We start from the raw sequence: 9,871 nt of genomic DNA on the forward strand, positions 1-9,871 counted from the left end.
TGCTGCAGTCCCAAAATCGTGCAAGAAAAAAGAAAAAAAAAACACATACACGTTTCAAGCTCATCATACTTATGTGGCATGTTTCTCCCCGCGCAGTGTAATGGCCCTCTTTGAGTTCACCCCATGTCTGTCATAAGATGCTATAATCACTGCTCCACCATAAAAGGCTGACCAGCCTTCCCCCCATCCTCCGCCTCATCTCTTTACTAAAATTGGAGCAGCCATACTATACTGTCATTTGTTTTTTTGTACCGAGACAAAAAAGCCTTCTGGGTAACACTGTTTGAATGTGGCCAGCTCAAATACACTCTCAGAACCAACAGAAGTACTCACACAAAATCTCATAGTCAGTCCCTATTATTGTGGAGTGCTGCGCAGCTCCAAATAATCAACATTCTCTGTAGACCCCTGCAGCACAGTGAATCAATGAGGTAAAAGTACATAAAGATTGTGCCAATGTCTCACCACAAATCAAAGCTTTTATGGCTTTACATCAACAAATTTTCTCATCTCAACTGTTTGTGGAGCTCTTAAACTTTCAGAAGTTAGTCGCTTGGATTTTACTTTGTGTAAAATCCGGAGCAAACAAAACACTTCAGTTGATGTACAACTGATAAAACCACAGCAATGTTGGCACACAAATGCGATTAGCTGCTAATCATTCTGAACAGTGAGTAGGTGCGAAATAAATCAAAGTCCTGAAACAAAAGTCTAGTCGTGTTTGATTTGTCATCTCCCAAATAACAAACCTGGGCTTATTCTTGATATTAATGCACGTCGCACTGAGCCATATGAACAGCGAGGCTGAGTGAAAGAGAGTTGGGGCGTCTTCAAAGTCTAATTGAAAGAAATGCATTTCAGCGGGGCTCTTAGCTCTTCTGCCTTTTAGTTGAAAGTCTGGGCTCTGAAGCCAGCAGGTAGGCTTTTACACTTCTCATGGTTAGCTCATTAGTTAAGATGCTTCTGCCAGACAGAGCAAGAGCTCTGAAAACATGCCAAAAATCAAAGTCAGGACCAGCTAAAGTGACTTTATTGGCAACCGGCTATTCAGTATGTGTGTTCACACCATGGTAGTTGGCTTAGATGTGGAAGCTGTGTTTGTGTTCAACCACTAGATGAATCTCCTTCAGGCTAAATGATTTACTTTAAAAGGATAACCGAAAATACATTATGCTCATTTCCTTTTTAGTAGCATTATTACACCATTATTATTACATCATGTTCATTTCCTGTGGGCATAATTTCCAGGTTCAGATTATTTTCTAATGTATTCAAAACGTCAGTACCTCAACCAGCAGTTTGACTGATGACAGCAAGGACTTCTGACCACCTCTGCGACCTCTCTGTCTTTCGTTCACTCTGGTTTTCTTAACACTGGGAACTTTTTTAGATACAGTACATGTCTCTTTGGTCAGTTTGCCAGCACTCATTCTGTAGTGATTGTACCCACTGTAAAGTTATGTAAACAGAAAATAGCAGTGCTTCCTTAATTAGGTGGAACAGCAGAATGAATGACTTTTTAATGGACATGATTTCCCTATCTTGTTTCTTCTCAGCGCAAAGAGATTCGTTGCACAGAACTTAATTTATTTCAAAAGTTAACCTTACGATTAATAGTTAGAAGCAAAACAATTATAATCCACACCAGTGACTTTTTTTTTTTTGGCTGGCTGTAATGAATATACAGCATCAGCGACTTAATTTGTTTTTTCAACCACAGAGTCCTAAACGTGTCAGTGTTAGATTAGTTTTGGAGACCAAAACGGTAATGAGCTTAATGTTTTTATTCAATTAAGAGTTGAAAAGGAACTCCATAAGACAGCAGATTTAACACCAGAAGAAGCATACAGCATCATGGATTGATTTTAAAATGATACGGTTATTTATAAACCTACTGGGGTCTTGTAATTTACTGAATCCACTTAATTTGTTGACAATTCAACAAGGTCAGACTTTGATTCTGATGTATTTTAAGATGACAAAACACGTGTAAAGCCTCATTACTTGTGCAGACTCACTGCACTTGATATTATTCAGACAAATTTCCATCCATAAAAAATTCCAACAGAGACCGTCTGACCCCTTGCCTGCCCCGGACAATAACAAGGTCTCCTGTGCAGCCGAAGCTGAGTACCCACGGACAACCTCTGTCCTGTATCTCATTATCAAACTGGCTTTTCTTGCTCTTTTTCTAAAATTACAGACAGAGAGTTTCTCTGCTCCCTGCAGGATCACTGAATGGCACAGGCTCTGTGATTCAAGCCTGCCACTTTTTCTAAGAGGTAAAGGATCCCTCTCATTTCCTTTCTTAATAATGCATGCAGCGAGTCATAGTAGCCAAAGAGTAAACGTTTTCAAGACAAAGCGCTGGAAATTGTGACTCACTTCAAGTCATGCATCTGATATACAGACGTTATCACAGTGCTCACCACTTTTATCCTGGCAGACAAAGACACCAATACGACCAGAATAGCTCATTGATAAATGTCCAAAATTGATGGAAAATCTCACATGAACAGTGTGTTTGTACATAAAAAAATGATTAAATACAGGGGCACAAAAACAACAATAGCCAGCCATGAAAAGATCAAACATTATGAAAAGAGAACAGCTCATTAGCCGCAGTAGTTTTGGTTCTTCAAAACAATGTGTCACTATACTTCTCAAAATGACAACCTGCTGAGACAAACAGACATTTCTCCCCTGTCACTGTGCTTTAGTTAGGAGAAGCAGAAAGCTACAGAGATGCCATAATCTTCAAGACTTCAGTGTCTCTCTGAAAAGTGTCTTTTTGTTGCCCCCCCCACCCCTCAAAATGTAAGCTTTTTATCTATATGTGCACGTACAGTACTTATGAGCTCACGTAAAGAGCTTTAATTCAGCATATTTTAAGGTGACTGAAGCGACAACAGTTTTATTCAAAACAAGCAAGGAAATAAATAAATAACCAAACGCCATCAGACTAGTTCAAAGCGTTGCTTTCTAACCTCGGCTCGCTGATCGAGGAACTTGAAAAGGGGCCCCAGGAGATGGTGGGTTCCACAGACCAGCGTGATTTATGGCCTTCCATAACAAATCAACAAGTTTAACTTTAATTGTTTTCTTTGCGATGGGAGGTGGGGATAGTTAATACAGAGCGATGATTGATGGAACAGGGCACCGTGTTTGGCTCGGCACTTTGTCTTTTGCAGTGCAGCTCAGGAATTGAACCAGCTGATAGAAGCAATTAATTTGAGGATTGTTTTTTTTTTATTTTTTATTTCAGAAAAAACAGGTTCTAAAAATATCCAAGATTGTTTTGCCATCAAACTGTACAGTACGTGCTACTTTAGAGGAAATATATATCTATATGTAAAATAAGTCTAGATTGCCTAACAACACCTTTCACATCTGGAATTAATGTGACTTTACACCTGCACACATTAGTATCTGAATATTGGTGAAAAACCTCTGTAAAATCAGAGGGGCTGACATTTCGTATGGTTTAATGAAGTTAGCTTGTGTTTCAGCTACATTAGTTTGCTAAGTAAATGAGACAACCATTTAATTACATGCTTTACTGATGATGCTTCTCTTGGAATAGTTGCTGTTAACCATTAATCTCGGGTGCACACCTAATTTACAAGGACAACATTGTAGGAATGGGACCTGCACAGGAGAGGAAATGGTCACATTGTTCCATTAAATCACCTTCAGCAATTACTGTAGCTGGCAGCACGGAGGACATTGTATATATAATCATAGGAGGACATAGGAAGAAACTACAAATATTGCTTCATGTTTGCTTGCCTTTGCCAACATATTAAGTTGCAATTTACATTCATGTCTGTCCAGACTCCTATAATATGTTTGGGGAAGACTTTAAATCAATTTAATTGATGGGTAACTCAGATTAGTGTCGGCAATTCACCCCAAAAATGTGAAATGTCGTCAGTCTCTCCTTGTTTTCCTGAGTTATAGCACTGAGTAATGGCTATAACGGCTGGATACAAAGTTTAAGATCTCATGTATATCTTACATATTACATATTCATTTTATGAAATTGCCATTTTTGGCATATAATTCTCATATTACCTCACCTGTAATGTGCACACTTCCATTACACTTTCATCAGCTCAGATGTTTTCAAATAATTTTTTAGTAATTTATATGAAAATTTGCCATAATTATAGAGCGAGGTTTTGAGTCATGGTCAAATTTTTGGGGGCTATGTGTGGTAATATTGGCCTTTGACTAGCAAAATGCAATCACTTCATCCTTGAGTCCAAGTGAATTTTAGTGCCAGATTAGAAGAAAGTCCCACAAGACATTAAAGTGATACGACGATCAGGAGAATGGGACCAGCTGACAGAAGGAAAAATCAAAAACATAATTTCTCTGGCCACAGCTGTTGCCATCACAATAATATATACCAGCTAGCATTAACATCTGACCAGCCCGCCATAGATCATAGCGCTTTAAACAGACTTTCTCTCTGATAATTTTAGCCATGTAGTCTAAAGGTGCCTCTGAGTGTGTCACAGAGTAACCTTGCAGCTCCTGCCAGTAACTCAGGGCATGCCAGAGTAGGTCTATTTATTTTTTGCATTTGTTCCAGCCTGCTGGCGACTGATGCAATAGACTGTAGATGATTTACTTCTGTTGATTATTGAGTCATGGAGGAAGAAAAAAAAAGGCCTTGCCCAGAAAGATATGCCGGAGTTTTAATTAAGTTAGGACAAAAACTGGCCTTTCCTCACTCAATTCAAAAGAATGACTTCATTGTGAATTATAGTAATGAAATATGATGAGTGCAGCTTGGGAGCGTTGATTCTACTGTGTGTGTGTGTTGGGGGGTGTATGGCTGAAGAATGATTATGTTTCTGTGTATAAGTCTGCACAGAAAGTTTTTGTTGTTACAAATGCTACACAATGCATACTGAAACTTCAAAGACAATAAATCAAGCATAATTGATTGCACTACTGTCTTAGAAGGCTTTTGTGAGCATCAATCACATTTACAATGTATTACAGGGACTGCTGCAAATTTCTACCACGCAGAGCAGACAGAGATGGACTCATCACAACAACTGAAACTATGTTGTTGTGTTTGGGACTGTTAAGGTAAACAACATAAGGACTGTTCATCAATTTCAGATTTTAAAAAAATGTGAGGAATAAAATGAAAATCATCAGATTGGGCAGATATGTTGCAAAAGTGTCAGTCAGTGTTAGTGTTCTTATGTGCTACAAAAAAAGTAAATAAAATAGCACTGTTACATAAACATTACAAGTCTTACACCATACTGTGAGAAATGAAAACACATTTAATTCGCATAGTCCCAGTGGATTTGTTCTGCAACCTGTGGCTGTTAAACTAAATACACTTTTCTGTATTTCCCGTGGTTACACCGGGTTTGTTGGAGTTTGTGTTGTGGTTCCACCTTGTTGTTGATGACTTAAACTCTAAGCTAACATTAGTTATTCTATTCTGGCATATTTGCTTCATAAAACTCAAATATTCTGGAGTGAAATTATTAAACTGTTTTTCCATGTACACCAACACAATTACACAATGTCACCATCACTGGTGGATGTGGATGTTGATGGTTTGTGGGGACATATGCACACTAGTTAATGCTTGGACTTCTGCACCCTTCGAAATTAACAAGCCTTTATATGAAGATTTCTCAGGTTTTTTGCATTTGGGACACGTGTGTGAATTGTTTGGTGATTTGAAAATCAGATATGTTGGTCAGTATCTATTTTTTCTGTTAGATACATTTGTTAGGTGTAGTTATTTTTGAGTCCTCACTAATATAACAATGCACTTTAAATAGACACCTTTTTTGATAGCAATAGGTAATTAATTACTTTGTTACACTCTGCACCACTGCTTGGATGAGCTGATTGTTGTGTTTGTGGCATACAGGTTTGCTGCAAAAAGAAAAAGAGAGGTTGCAGAGTGCCCCCCTACTGGCTGTTATAAATGCAGATACGGATATATGGGCGAAAAGGTAATAGGGCCCAGTAATATTGGCCTGCCAGGATATTGTTTAACGTCTTTTTAAGTTTTATGGATTTGAGTTAGGTTAAGTGCTTTAACCTGTTAACATCTACCAGGCAACTGCTGACCTTTGGGGTTAACGATCCTATAATTACAGAGTCTTTGCCTTATGTATGAATTCTGGTTGTGTTTACTGACCTCGAAACGATTTTATGTGGTACACGGCGCTCGACAATCTGTCAAATGTTTTAGAATGACTTTGCTAAGCTACTGAACCGCACCGCTTGATGGATTGTCGGAGCATTACGGCTGTCGTAGGCAGGAGCCTCGCGGAGTGGTATGTACTGTGCTTCAACATAATATTACCGTATTGTGTGTGTAGAACCTCTTTTTAAGTTTTGTGAATATTATACATGGTTATGCTGAGGATATGTCGGCCAATTTCCACTGGAAATGCCTTTTGGTTAAACTGTCAGCAAGGAATTTGCACTGTTACATTTTTATATAACTTTAATGCACATAAAAAACAGCTGCTTGTTTAAGTAAAAATACATTGATGGGGTGTTTTGCACTAATAAAGTTGTGGAGTTGTAAAGCATTTTGTCTAGTGTCAATTATATCGTCAGTTATATCGTTATCGCAAATTTTCAAATGTATATCGTGATAAATATTTTTGGTCATATCACCCTGCTCTATATATATGTATATATATATGGTCACTCACCTTCGTATGGCTCTGCTCAGGTAAGCAGATGTGTTCCATAGGTTACATCATAAGCATACTTTAGATGCCACCTGGTGTATAATAAGCTCATTTAAATATTAATGTGAGCACTGGCAGGACCCAATAATGAATGATATATATTAGAGAACTCTGGCTCGGGCAAGACATTAAAGCTCTTATCAATATTAACAACAGAAGAATTAGTGTTGAGGACAGACAGGAGGGCAAGTTGCAGAGGGAATCATCTGCAACAAAGCAGTATGATGCTGGGGAGCTGTGGTGTCACAGAACATTATTAGGTAAAGGTATAAAAGGCCAGTCAGCATTAGAAATGCATATCAAAGTGAAAGTTTTTACCTGATGAAAACCCTGATCTAGAGGAAGTCTGACAGAAAAAAAACTCAGATGTTTTCACCCATTCAGGGTCATCCACCACCCAAATACCTCTATTACCAATCTCTCACCTCTAACTCAACGCCTTCTGAGCTCATCATGGCTCCTGTCATCTTTCATCCTTCCTTTCAGAAATGTTTTTTTTTAAAAATATCTAGCCTGCACATAACCTCAAATTAAGTCCACACAGTAGCCAACTTTAATTTCTCCAGTGAAGTCGAGAGTTTCAGTGCTTCAATGCTGCAGTAATCTGTATTTTACATAAAAAACTGATTCAGTGTCAATACGACATGAAACAGGTCTTTTGTGGTGTTTGGACCACATGAAAGACTAGAGTTCCTCTCAGCTATATGAACCATTTTACTTTTTTCACCTCATTGTTTTGAATGGGATGATTTGGTTCACTCTCACTGCTCTCATTAACCTAATTTCCTTTCGCAACAGGGAGCTGTTTAAAAAAGGTTAAAAAAAAAATAGAGAAAGAGAGAGAAAAAAGTAGAAAAAAATCACAATCTGCACGGACAGTTTGTCACTAGATGATGAACATAATGGAACATTTAACTACTCATGAGCCAGATATTTCTCCAGGATGTGGGCGTCATAGACAAACTCTGTATTTTTTTTTTTTTGCTAACACTTTCACTTAATCAGCAGTGTCACTGAGGTGATTTTATGTCAGTATTATGTTTACAGCTTGTTGCGTGATGAGCACAAGATTGGCTGGGCTGAAAGACTGTTTACTATGATTCGTTATTAAGTTATTAGGAGCATCTGAAAATGCTCACCCAACCGTCTAACACAGTGGCACCAAACCTTTTTCATTTTTATGTGCTCCCACAGGCCTGTCAGATGGGCCCTCCATTAACACCAACTCTAATGTTCTTTTAAACTAAAATAGTCCCTATTTAACACTTTCCTCTATAAAAGCAGACATCGTTAAAACACCTATCTCCTTGAATTGTTTAGGCTGCATTGAGCTGAGCTATTTATTTGTTAACGTAGGTTTAAAAATGTCCATTAAATTACTTCTAGCCACCTTCTAAACTGCTATTTAACCATTTCTGGACCACATTCAGCTTATCTATTTTAATCATTTATGCATATCTTCAGGCTGTCTGTTTCTGCTAGTTATTAATTACCCCTAATTAACCTTTCTGCTGAAAGTTCACTGAAAATTTCCGTTTTTCTGTTCTTCTTCTTTTTTTTCCAGTTGAGCTAATCTTTTCACGTTCCCTCTGGCATATGCAAAAGGAGCTCCTGTGTTGGTTCTTGGACCCCTTGATTGGGATTTACTGATCCCCAGCCTGCTAAACAACAAACAGCAAGTTCACAACTGACCCATTAAGCTGCTGCATGACCTTTTCAAATGCCCAGAGTCATCAGTTGCCTTACAGAGAAACAGTCAGTCACAATAAAACAATCCCTTAGCTGATCCAGTCTCTCTACATTGTGTTTTTTTTCACGATTCACAAATTGTTCATTTTCTTAAACCCTGTATAGTTTGGCTGGAAATGTTTCTTTCTTTTAAAGACATACAAGTTGAAAGAACGAGCTTCACTCTCCCTCTCTCAAATGAACTGCCTATTCTTCGGACATCCTCTCCTTTCACTCCCTTTTCTCTTTTTCCTTCGCTTTTTTACTCTGGGCATTTTTCTTTGCTCCAAGAATCACCAAAGGCCACTTTGTGAGTGCTTAATGATGCATGCAAATGCAAATAAAACCACAGATATCGCAGAATATTGCTCCTGAACCCTGAGGGAACAAATAGCAAGGGGCAAACACTATCTTCCTGCTTCTAGAGAGAATCATTTTTAACCCCTTTTCCCAGGTTGGAAAAATACATAAATAAAATCAGTTCAGTAGCAGAAAGCAATTATGCCTTCCTCTCCAGCTCGTGTGTACAACAAACTCTTCCATTGATCTGGTGATAATTACCTCAGTCACATCATAAAGCACCTGGAACAGATTGGTGGCTCAAATTATCGATTACCCCTGGGCTACCCTTCATCGTTCATTGTATTGCTGCTATACATTACTTGATGAGATCTGCTTTGCCGTGCTTTCCACTGTATTTCTTGTTGGTGCTCTGAGGGGATACATTGACAGAGGGTTTGGTGGTCAAGAGCAGTCTTTCAAAGTCATTTGTCATCCTTTCTTAGTCTTTAGCCTGCGAACCAAGGTTAATCTACAGTATACTTACCAGTCGCTAGCGCACGCACCTCCTCCAAAGCACCGGAAAACACATTTAATCTCCAACAGTTTTAGTCCAAAAATGACCTCTCATTCCTGCTTGTAACTTGAGGCGTGCCCTGGCAAGCACCAGCTGTGTCTAATGCTTCAGTGCGCACCTTCCTTGAGGCATGTCCATGCATGACCCTGAAACCTCTGCCCACTAGCAACACATAGTAGCTAAGTCCCGAGCCACAGTCATAACAACGGTACAACCTCTTCTGAGCCAAGTACAGTTGTTGGCAATAAAATAATGAGATCGGAATTTTGGCACCAGCTTTTTGTCTTTGAGTATTTCATGAAGCTTACTCGAAGGTGTCACAGTTATTTTGCAAGCCCCATGTTTTTTCATAAGGTTCAGCTTGTTCAGGAGAGCAACAAGAAGGCACACAGGAGATGCTCTGCTTTGTTACCGAGTTTGTCTTAGCTTTGTTGCTGTCTGGTTATCAAAAGAACAGTGGCTCCTGGCATTTCCCCGGATTCCTCTTCCTTCAAACATGATGAAAATACATCAGAATTTAAACTATAAATGGCAAGCC

At 38.7% G+C, this 9,871-nt stretch overlaps 1 long non-coding RNA gene across 1 annotated transcript; it reads right to left on the reverse strand.

Moving 5' to 3' along the window:
• Window positions 1-7,719: 7,719 nt before the first annotated feature.
• LOC120723602 lies at window positions 7,720-9,666 on the reverse strand. Its single transcript, XR_005693792.1, has 2 exons — window positions 9,304-9,666; window positions 7,720-9,189 (listed from the first exon to the last, which is right to left on the reverse strand). It is a non-coding gene; the product is annotated as an uncharacterized LOC120723602 (long non-coding RNA).
• Window positions 9,667-9,871: the final 205 nt, after the last annotated feature.

This window comes from Simochromis diagramma, unplaced genomic scaffold (assembly GCF_900408965.1).
Source record: "Simochromis diagramma unplaced genomic scaffold, fSimDia1.1 OVJJ01000685.1, whole genome shotgun sequence".
Classification (NCBI taxonomy): domain Eukaryota; kingdom Metazoa; phylum Chordata; class Actinopteri; order Cichliformes; family Cichlidae; genus Simochromis; species Simochromis diagramma.